Source organism: Salvelinus sp. IW2-2015, unplaced genomic scaffold, assembly GCF_002910315.2.
Source record: "Salvelinus sp. IW2-2015 unplaced genomic scaffold, ASM291031v2 Un_scaffold862, whole genome shotgun sequence".
In the NCBI taxonomy this organism is placed as follows: Eukaryota; Metazoa; Chordata; class Actinopteri; order Salmoniformes; family Salmonidae; genus Salvelinus; species Salvelinus sp. IW2-2015.
In genome coordinates, this window is record NW_019942632.1 from 245,168 (window position 1) to 257,278 (window position 12,111).

The 12,111-nt window shown below is 44.3% G+C and overlaps 1 pseudogene; it reads right to left on the reverse strand.

The window, feature by feature from the left end:
• Positions 1–12,111, reverse strand: part of LOC112069034 (metabotropic glutamate receptor 7-like) — a 207,958-nt pseudogene that overhangs the window by 25,603 nt on the left and 170,244 nt on the right.

Below are 12,111 nucleotides of genomic sequence, written 5' to 3' on the forward strand. Positions count from 1 at the left end.
CAGCATCCTTCCTACTTAAGATCAGCATCCTCCTACTAGATCAGCATCCTCCTCCTAGGATCAGCAATCCTCCTACTAGATCAGCATCTCCTCCTAGACAACATCACTCCTATTTAGATCAGGAATCCTCCTACTTAGATCAGCATCCTCCTCCTAGATCAACATCCTCCTATTAGATCAGCATCCTCCTACTAGATCAGCACCCTCCTACAGTCAGATCCTCTCCTAGATCAGCATCCTCTCCTAGATCAAACATCCTCCTATTTAGATCAGCATCCTCCTACTAGATCAGCATCCTCCTCCTTAGATCAGCATCTCCCTACTAGATCAGCATCCTCCTCTAGCATCAGCATCCTCTCCTAGATCAGCACCCTCCTCTAGATCAGCATCCTCCTCCTAGATCAGCATCATCCTACTAGATCAGCATCCTCCTTCCTAGATCAACATCCTCCTATTAGATCAGCATCCTCCTACTAGATCACATCCTCCTATTAGATCAGCATCCTCCTACTAGATCAGCACCCTTCCTACTAGATCAGCCATCCTCCTCCTAGATCAACATCTCCTACTAGATCAGCATCCTCCTTCGTAGGATTCAGCATCCTCCTACTAGATCAAACATCTCTACTAGATCAGCATCCTCCTTAGATTCAGATCCTCCTATTAGATCAGCACCTCCTACTAGATCAACATCCTCCTTACTAGATCAGCATCCTCCTATTAGATCAGCATCCTCCTACTAGATCAGCATCCTCTACTAGATCAACATCCTCCTACTAGATCAGCATCCTCCTACTAGATCAACATCCTATTAGATCAGCATCCTCCTATTAGATCAGCATCCTCCTACTAGATCAACATCCTCCTCCTAGATCAGCATCCTCTACTAGATCAGCATCCTCCTACTAGATCAACATCCTCCTACTAGATCACATCCTCTAATAGATCAGCATCCTCCTACTAGATCCATCCTCCACTAGATCAACATCCTCCTATTAGATCAGCATCCTCTACTAGATCAGCATTCTCCTACTAGATCAACATCCTCCTACTAGATCAGCATCCTCCTATTAGATCAGCATCCTCCTACTAGATCAACATCCTCCTCCTAGATCAGCATCCTCCTACTAGATCAGGACCTCCACCTAGATCAGCATCCTCCTACTAGATCAGATCCTACTCCTAGAAATAGCACTGCTACTCTGAGACTCTTTGTGAATACGGCACTGTTTGGTGATACTTTACTGTTTGGATCAATGTTTTCACACAGTTCCGTCTTGGCCTCTCCATTGGGCTGTCACTGGTCTTGTGTGAGAGGCGCGTGGTCAGGGACGCGGCCGTCACACCGCCTTGAAGCTCCTCTTCCTCTTCTGGACATTAAGCTCGGGTGGAAGATGATGACGTAGACTTTAGGAATGTAAAGCATCCCCAAGGCCACCGAGGCACTAAGATTCATAGAGATACAGAGGGTGGTGTCTGGATATATAGCTGGAGAGAGAGAGAGAGGAGGAGAGTTAGTGGTGCACTAGAGGCACTGAGATCCATAGAGATACAGAGTGGTGGTCTATGTAACAAGCTGAGAGAGAGAGAGAGAAGAAATTACCAAAAACACTGGATGGAGGTGGTGGGAGATTAGAACACAGACTGTCAGAAGAAGCATGGAGTGTGGGGATTAAAACACAGAACTGTCAGAGAGAAAGCATGGAGGTGGTGGAGGATTAAAACACAGAACTGCTCAGAGAGAAGCATGGAGATGGTGGGAGATTAGAACACAGAACTTTCAGAGAGAAGCATGGAGGTCGGTGGAGGGGAGGATTAAAACACAGAACTGTCAGAGAGAAGCATGGAGGTGGTGGGAGGATTAGAACACAGAACTGTCAGAGAGAAGCATGGAGGTGGTGGGGGGATTAGAACACAGAACTATCAGAGAGAAGCATGGAGGTGGTTAGTGAAGTAATTGCCTTTCCACGACACTTTAAACACAGACGATCTCTGCTAAACATACAACCAACATGTGTATCTATCTCTCTGTGACCACCGATAACGTTGACTGCAAATACAAAGTTGGCAATGTCTTTACAATTGTTACAAATATGCTTCAAATGAAAACTGAGGTGACTGCATTAAAGACAAATACAGTATACATAGGCCTTCCCAATATTGAGTTGCCCCCCCCCAAAGTGTCGAAAGCATTCCACAGGGATGCTGGCCCATGTTGACTCCAATGCTTCCCACAGTTGTGTCAAGTTGGCTGGATGCCCTTTTGGTGGTGGACCATTCTTGATACACACAGAGAAACTGTTGAGCGTGAAAAACCCAGCAGCGTTGCAGTTCTTGACACACTCAAACTGGTGCGCCTGGCACCCACTACCATACCCCGTTCAAAGACACTTAAATCTATGTCTCAAAACTTTAACCTGTATTTTCCCCTTCATCTACACTGACTGTAGTGGATTTATCAGGTGACAACCAATAAGGGATCATAGCTTTTACCTGGATTCACCTGGATTCACCTGGATTCACCTATGCCATGGAAAGAGCACTGTCCACTCAGTGTATTTGAATCATATTGAAATACATTTCTTGTCCAATGAATTGAGTTCTATTTTGCTAATTGCAGGCTAGCCTACTGTCATTTTGCCTCAATATATTTCACTATGTGTAACAACATGTGCGCAATGATGTGCCAAATCTGTGATTTACCGCAATATTATTATTGGGTTAGCATTAGAATAAGCCGCCTGAATATAGGTGGTAATATCTCTCTAGGAGCTGATCCGTTGTCAGTATTGTAGAGTAATTGGGGGCAGCAGGTAGCCTAGTGGTTTAGAGCGTTGGACCAGTAACCGAAAGGTTGCAAGATTGAATGCCCGAGCTGACAAGGTCAAAATCTGTCCGTTCTGCCCCCTGAACACGGCAGTTAACCCACTGTTCCTAGACCTTAATTGAAAATAAGAATTTGTTCTTAACTGACTCGCCTAGTAAAATAAAAAAATATAATGTTAAGGTAAGATTTGAACGGAAAAAGCTGATCTGAGACCAGCGCTGCCTTTCTTGTCGATCCTATCGGTACGGAGACGCTTAGTGAACATTAGCTCTGAGTGGTGTTTCAGGGGGAAAACTCACGTTACACTTTCAGCCATTGTAGGAAACGATGATTCTCAGGAAACATAAAACCCATAACCGGATTCTAGTGCCAAGCAGAGACGCATCAGTTTCCAGACTGTGGTATGACGAGAGGATCTACAATAACTCCCAACCTTCCAATGAAGGCCAGGCAACTACCCATAAGGCCACTGAGTTGGGTCCATAGAATTATAATTACCACAATATAATTACCACAAGACTAGACCTACCACAATTCCATGGGTGGAACAACTGCATAGTGATAGATGTAGCGTTGTGGGTGTGGCTAGCTCCTTTTCACTATAAATGTGTAATGTGTAGCGTGGCTCCCTGCAGTGTCAAAGCTGAATGTACAAGCAGATTGACCAGGTCTATATAAGGATCCCTAGGGTCGGTCTCAGATTCATGGATATTCGTCCCAAATAGCATCCTATTCCCTAAATAGTGTAATACTTTTGACCAAGGCCCTCTGGTCTAAAGTAGTGCACTACATAGGGAATAGGGTGCCATTTGGGACGAAGCCCTTGGTTTTAGATTCATGGGCATTTCTGTTTTCCTTGCACCTCACAGCACCACATCTCCAGAGTGAGAAAGGCGCAGGAAGTCACCGGTTGAATCACACTGAGAAGATAACAGTTGTGGAAATCGGAGCCCAGAGGGTCTGCAGGGGGAACATCTCAGTACTATCTGCACATGATGCCATGTACATTCCAAATGGTACTTTAGTTTGGCATAGTGCAAATCGGAGGGAATGAAAGCAGGAAGCTGATGACACATAAAGGAGAGGGATGATCTGAACTTTCAAATCAAATCCTGGAATTTACAAGGCCTACTGAGAGACCAGACCTATAGAGACTAGACCTATAGAGACTAGACCTATAGAGACTAGACCTATAGAGACCAGACCTATAGAGACTAGACCTATAGAGACTAGACCTACAGATACTGGACATAGAACTGACCTTATAGAAGACCTATATAGAATAGACCTATAGAGACCAGACCTATATAGACTAGACCTATAGGGACTGGACCTATAGAGACCAGAACCAGAGCCACTAGACCTATAGAGACCAGACCTATTGAGACCAGACCGATAGGGACCTACAGAGACCAGGCCTATAGAGACTGGACCTTTAGAGACCAGACCTATAGAGACTAGAACCAATAGAGAGTAAGCCTATAGACACTGGACCTATAGAGACTAGACTATAGAGACCTATAGAGACTAGACCTATAGAGACTGGACCTATAGCGACCGGACCATAGAGACTGGACGTATAGAGACCTACAGAGACTAGACTTATAGAGACTAGACCTATAGAACTGGACCTATAGAGACTGGAACCTATAGTGACCGACAGATAGAGACTAGACCTATAGAGACTAGACCTATAAAGACTGGACCTATAGAGACTGGACCTATAGTGACCGGACAGATAGAGACTAGACCTATAGAGACTAGACCTATAAAGACTAGACCTATAGAGACCAGAGCTATAGAGACCAGACCTATGGAGACCAGACCTATAAATACCAGACCTATAGAGACTAGACATATAGAGACCAGACCTATAGAGACCAGACCTATAGAGACTAGACTATAGAGACCAGCCCTATTATAGGCCAGACCTATAGAGGCCAGACCTATGGAGACCAGACCTATAGAGACCGAACCTATAGAGACCAAACCAATAGAGACCGGACCTATAGAGACTGGAACTATAGAGACTAGACCTATAGAGACCAGACCAAAATAGACTGACCTATAGAGACTAGACCTATAGAGACCAGACCTATAGAGACTGGACCTATAGAGACTTGACCTATAGAACCAGACCTATAGAGACCAGACCCTATAGAGTCCAGACCTATAGAGCCAGACCTATAGCCAGACCTATAGAAACTGGACCTATCAGAGACTAGACCTATAGTGACCAGACCAATAGAGACTGGACATATAGAGACCAGACCTATAGAGACCAGACCTATAGAGACTGGCCTATAGAGACCAGACCTATAGAGACCAGACCAATAGAGACTAGACCTATAAGACCTTATAAGACCAGACCTATAGAGACAGACCAATAAGAACTATACCAATAGAGACTAGACCAATAGATACCAGCCCTATAGAGGCCAGACCTATAGAGACTAGACCTATAGAGACCTTAGAGACTAGACCTACAGAGAAACAGACCAAATAGACCTATAGAGACCAGACCTATAGAGACCAGACCTACAGGGACCTAATACAGACAAGACCTGTAAGACTAGAACCTATAGAGACCAGACTATAGCAGACCAGACCAATAGAGACCAGACCTATAGAGGCCAGAACTATAGAGACCAGAAACTATAGAGACCAGACCTATAAGTGACATTTAGAGACCAGACCTATAGAGACTAAAGAGACCAGACAATAAGACCAGACCATAGATAGACCAGACATATAGAGACCAGACCAATAGAGACCAAACCTATAGGAACAGAACTATAGAGACCTATAGAGACCAGACCTATAGAGACCAGATGTATAAGAGACCAGACCAATAGAGACCAGACCAAAAGAGACAGCACTTAGAGACCAGACCTATAGAGACCAGACCTAGAGAGACAGACCAATAGAGACCAGACCTATAGAGACATTTAGAGACCAGACCTATAGAGAGCAGCACCAATAGAGACCTATAGAGACCAGACCTAAAGAGACCAGACCTAAAGATACCAGATCTATAGAGACTGGACCTATAGAGACCAGACCTATAGAGAAAGGACCTGTAGTGACCATACCTATAGAGATCAGACCTATAGAGACCAGACCTATAGAGACCAGACCTATAGAGACCAGACCAATAGAGACCAGGCGTATAGAGACCAGACCAGAGAGACCAGACCTATAGAGACCAGACGTAATAGAGACAGACCAAGAGAGACCAGACCTATTGAGACCAGACCTTAGAGACCTATAAGGACCAGACCAATAATGACCTATATAGAGACCAGACCTATAGAGACCTAAAGAGACCAGACCTATAGAGAACAGACCTATAGAGACGAGACCTAAAGACCAGCCCTATAGAGACCTATACAGAGACAGACCTATGAGACCACACCTATAGAGACCACACCAATAGAGACCACACCTATAGAGACCAGACCTATAGAGACCAGACCTATAGTGACCAGACCAAGAGAGACCAGACTTATAAGAACCTGATACCAATATATACTATACTATACTATACCAGACCTATAAGAACCAGAGTATAGAGACCTATAGAACCAGACCTATAGAGACCAGACCTATAAGCCCTACAGAGACCAGACCTATAGAGACCAGACTATTAGTGACCAGACCTATAGAGACCAACCAATAAACCAGACCTTTAGAGACCATACCTATAGAGACCAGACCTATAGAGACCAGACTATAGAGACAGACCAATAGAACCAGACATAAGAGACCAGACAATAGAGGCCAGAACTATAGAGACCAGACTATAGAGACCAGAACCTATAGAGACCAACCTATAGTACATTTAGAAACCAGACCTATAGAGACCTAAAGACCAGACCAATAGAGACCAGCAATAGAGACGCAGACCTATAGAGACCAGACCAATAGAGACCAAACCTATAGGGAACAGAACTATAGAGACCTATAGAGACCAGACCTATAGAGACCAGATGCATGATAGAGATAACCAGACCAATAAAGAACCAGACCAAAAGAGACAAGACCTATAGAGACCAGACCTATAGAGACCAGACACTAGAGAGACCAGACATAGAGACCAACCAGAATAGAAGACTTAGCAGACCAGACCTATAGAGAGAGGACCAATAAAGACCTATAGAGACCCAGACCTAAAGAGACCAGACCTAAAAATACCAGATCTAAAGAGACTGGACCTATAGACGACCAGACCTATAGAGAAAAGGACCTGTAGTGGCATACTATAGGATAGACCCTATAGAGACCAGACCATAGAGACCAGACCAATAGAGACCAGACAATAGAGACCAGACCAATAGAGACCAGACCTATAGAGACCAGACGTATAGAGACGACCAGAGAAGACCAGACCTATTGAGACCAGACCTATAGAGACCTATAGAGACCAGACCAATAATGACTATAGAGACCAGACCTATAGGACCTAAAGAGACCAGACCTATAGAGAACCAGACCTATAGAACCAGACCTATAAGAGACAGACCTATAGGACCAGACCAAGAGAGACCAGACCTATACGAGACTATAGAGACCAGACCTATAGAGACCAGACGATTATAGAACCTATAGAGACCAGACTATAGAGACTAGACCTATAGAGCCCTACAGAGACCAGACCTATTCTGAGACCAGACTAATAGTGACCAGACCTATAGAGATAGACCTATAGAGACCAGACCTATAGAGACCAGACCAATAGAGACCAGACCAATAGAGACCAGGCCAATAGAGACCAGACACTATAGAGACCAGACGTATAGAGACCAGACCAAAGAGACCAGACCTATTGAGACCAGACCTATAGAGACCAGACCAAAAATGACCTATAGAGACCAGACCTATAGAGACCTAAAGAGACCAGGACCTATAGAGACAGCGACCTATAGATACCACACCAATAGAGACCACACCTATAGAGACCAGACCAATAGAAGCCAGACCAATAGAGACCAGACATATAGAGACCAGACCTATAGAGACCAGACCAATAGAGACCTATAGACACCAGACCAATATAGACCTAAAGACCATATCTATAGAGACCAGAAAATAGAGACCAGACCAATAGAGACCTAAAGAGACACAGACCACAAAGAGACCAGACCTACGAGACCAGATCTAATAGACACCGGACCTATAGAGACCAGCCTATAGAGACTAGACCTATAGAGACTTAGACTATAGAGACATATATTAGACTAGACCTATAGAGACCAGACCTATAGAGACTAACTACAGATACTGGACCTATAGAGAACTAGACTATAGAGACCTCATATAGAATAGACCTATACGAGACCAGACCTATATAGACTAGACCTATAGGGACTGGACCTATAGAGACCAGAACCAGACCACTAGACCTATAGAGACCAGACCTATTGAGACCAGACGATAGGACCTACAGAGACCAGACCTATAGAGACTGGACCTTTAGAGACCAGAGCCTATAGAGACTAGACCAATAGAGAGTAGACCTATAGACACTGGACCTATAGAGACTAGACCTATAGAGACTATAGAGACTAGACCTATAGAGACTGGACCTATAGCGACCCGACCTATAGGAGACTGGACGTATAAGAACCTACAGAGACTAGACTTATGAGAAACTAGACCTATAGAGACTGGACCTATAGAGACTGGACCTATAGTGACCGACAGATAGAGACTAGACCTATAGAGACTAGACCCTATAAAGACTGGACCTATAGAGACCGACCTATAAGGACTAACCTATAGACACCAGAGCTATAAGAACCAGAACCTATGGAGACCAGACCTATACATACCAAAACTATAGAGACTAGACATATAGAGACCAGACCTATAGAACCAGACCTATAGAGACTAGACCTATAGAGACCAGCCCTTATAGCCAGACCTATAGAGGCCAGACCTATGGAGACCAGACCTATAGAGACCGAACCTATAGAGACCAAAACAATAGAGACCGACCTATAGAGACTTGAACTATAGAGACTAGACCTATAGAGACCAGACCAAAATAGACTGGGCCTATAGAGACTAGAACCATAGAGACCAGACCTATAGGATGGACCTACTAGAGACTTGACCTATAGAGACCAGACCTATAGAGACCAGACCTATAGAGTCCAGACCTATAGAGACCTATATAGACCAGACCTATAGAGACCAGACCAATAGAGACATACCAATAGAACTAGACCAATAGATACCAGCCATATAGAGACCAGACCTATAGAGACTAGACCTAATAGAGACCCTATAGAGACTAGACCTACAGAGAACAGACCAATAGAGACCTATAGAGACCAACCTATAGAGACCAGACCTACAGGGACCTATACAGACAAGACATGTAAGATCAGACCTATAGAGACCAGAACCTAGTAGAGACCAGAACTATAGAGACCAGACCTATAGGACATTTAGAGACAGACCTATAGAGACCTAAAGAGACCAGACCAATAGAAGAGACCAGACCAATAGAGACCAACATATAGAGACCAGACCAATAGAGACCAAACCTATAGGGACAGAACTATAGAACCTATAGAGACCAGACCTATAAGAGACCAGATGTTAGAGACCACACCAATAGAGACCAGACCAAAAGAGACAAGACCTATAGAGACCAGACCTATAGAGACCAGACCTAGAGAGACCAGACCAATAGAGACCAGACCTATAGAGACATTTAGAGACCAGACCTAAGAGAGCAGACCAATAGAGACCTATAGAGACCAGACCTAAAGAGACCAGACCTAAAGATACCAGATCTATAGAGACTGGACCTATAGAGACCAGAACCTATAGAGAAAGACCTGTAGTGACCATACCTATAGAGATCAGACCTATAGAGACCAGACCTATAGAGACCAGAACCTATAGAGACCACCCAATAGAGACCAGGCGTATAGAGACCAAGACCAAGAGAGACCAGCCTATCGACCAGACGTATAGAGACAGACCCCAAGGAACGCAGACCTATTAGACCAGACCTACTAAGAGACCGCTAACTACGAAGACCCAGACCACTGACCTATTAGAGACCAGAGACCTAAGACCTAAGAGACAGACTGAGAACAGTATAGAGACGAGACCAAAAGACCAGCCCTTATAGAGACCTATAGAACCAACCTATAGAGACCACACCTATATGAGAACCCACATAGCCAGACCACACCTATAGAGACCAGACCTATAGAGACCAGACCTATAGTGACCAGACCAAAGAGACCAGACTTATAGAGACCTATAAGAGACCAGACCTATAAGAGACCAGACGTATAGAGACCAGACCTATTAGAGACAGACCTATAGAGCCCTAACAGAGAACCAGACCTATAGAGACCAAGACTTATTAGTGACCAGACCTATAGAGACCAGACCAAATCTAGAGACCAGACCTTTAGAGACCATACCTATAGAGACCAGAACTATAGAGACCAGACCTATAGAAACCAGACCAATAGAGACCAGACCTATAGAGAACCGACCAATAGAGCCAGAACTAATAGAGACCAGATTCTAGAGCAGACAGTAACTATGAGAGACCAGACCTATAGTGACATTTAGAAACCAGACCTATAGAGACCTAAAGAGACCAGACCAATAGAGACCAGCCAATAGCAGACCAGACCTTATAGAGACAGACCAACTATAGACCAAACCTATAGGGAACAGAACTAATAGAGACCTATACGAGACAGACCTATAGCAGACCAAGATGTATAGAGACCAGACCAATTAGAGACCAGACCAAAAAAGACAAGAACTATAGAGACCAGACCGTATAGAGACCCAGACTAGAGAGACCAGACCAATAGAGACCAGACCTATAGAGACATTAGAGGACCAGACCTTAGAGAAGCAGACCAATAGATGACCTATAGCGACCAGACCTAAAAGAGACCAGACCTAAAAGATACCAGATCTGATAGATGACCTGGACCTATAGAGACCAGATCTATAGAGACAGGACCTGTATGGACCATACCTATAGAAGATCAGATATAGAGACCAGACCATAGAGACCGACAATCGAGACGACCAATGAGACCAGAACCAATAGAAGACCAGACCTATAGAGACCAGACAAATAGAGACCAGACCAGATAGAGACCTAAGAGACCAGACCTAAAGCAGACAGACCTATAGAGACCAACTTAGAGACCAGACCTAAGAGACCAGACCTATAGAGACCAGAATTATAGAGACCAGACCAATAGAGACCAGACCTAAATAGACCAGACCTAAAGAGACCAGACCTATAGAGACCAGAATTATAGAGACCAGACCAATAGAGACCAGACGTATAGAGACCAGACCTATAGAGACCAGACGTATAGAGACCAGACGTATAGAGACCAGACCTATAGAGACCAGACCTATAGAGGCCAGAACTATAGAGACCAGAACTATAGAGAACAGACCAAAAGAGACAAGACCTGTAGAGACCAGACCTATAGAGACCAGACATATAGAGACATTTAGAGACCAGAACTATAGAGAGCAGACCAATAGAGACCTATAGAGACCAGACCTAAAGAGACTAGACCTAAAGATACCAGATCTATAGAGACTGGGCCTATAGAGACCAGACCTATAGTGACATTAAGATACCAGACCTATAGAGACCTAAAGAGACCAGACCAATAGAGACTAGACCAATAGAGACTAGACCAATAGAGACCAGACCTATAGAGTCCAGACCTATATAGATCAGACATATAGAGACCAGATGTATAGAGACCAGACAAATAGAGACCAGACCAATAGAGACCAGACCAATAGAGACCAGACCTATAGAGACCAGACCTATAGAGACCAGACCAAGAGAGACCAGACCTATTGAGACCAGACCTATAGAAGGCTAAAGAGACCAGACCAATAGAGACCAGACCTATAGAGTACAGACCTATAGAGACCAGACCTATAGAGACCAGGTGTATAGAGACCAGACCAATAGAGACCAGACCAATAGAGACCAGACCTAAAGAGACCAGACATATAGAGACCAGACCTATAGACACCAGACCAATAGAGACCAGACCTATATAGACCAGACCTCTAGAGTCCAGATCAATAGAGACCTATAGAGACCAGACCAATAGAGAGCTAAAGAGACGAGACCAATAGAGACCAGACCTATAGAGACCAGACCTATATAGACCAGACCTATAGAGACTAGACTTATAGAGACCAGACCTATAGAGACTAGTCCTATAGAGACCAGACCTATAGAGACCTATAGAGAC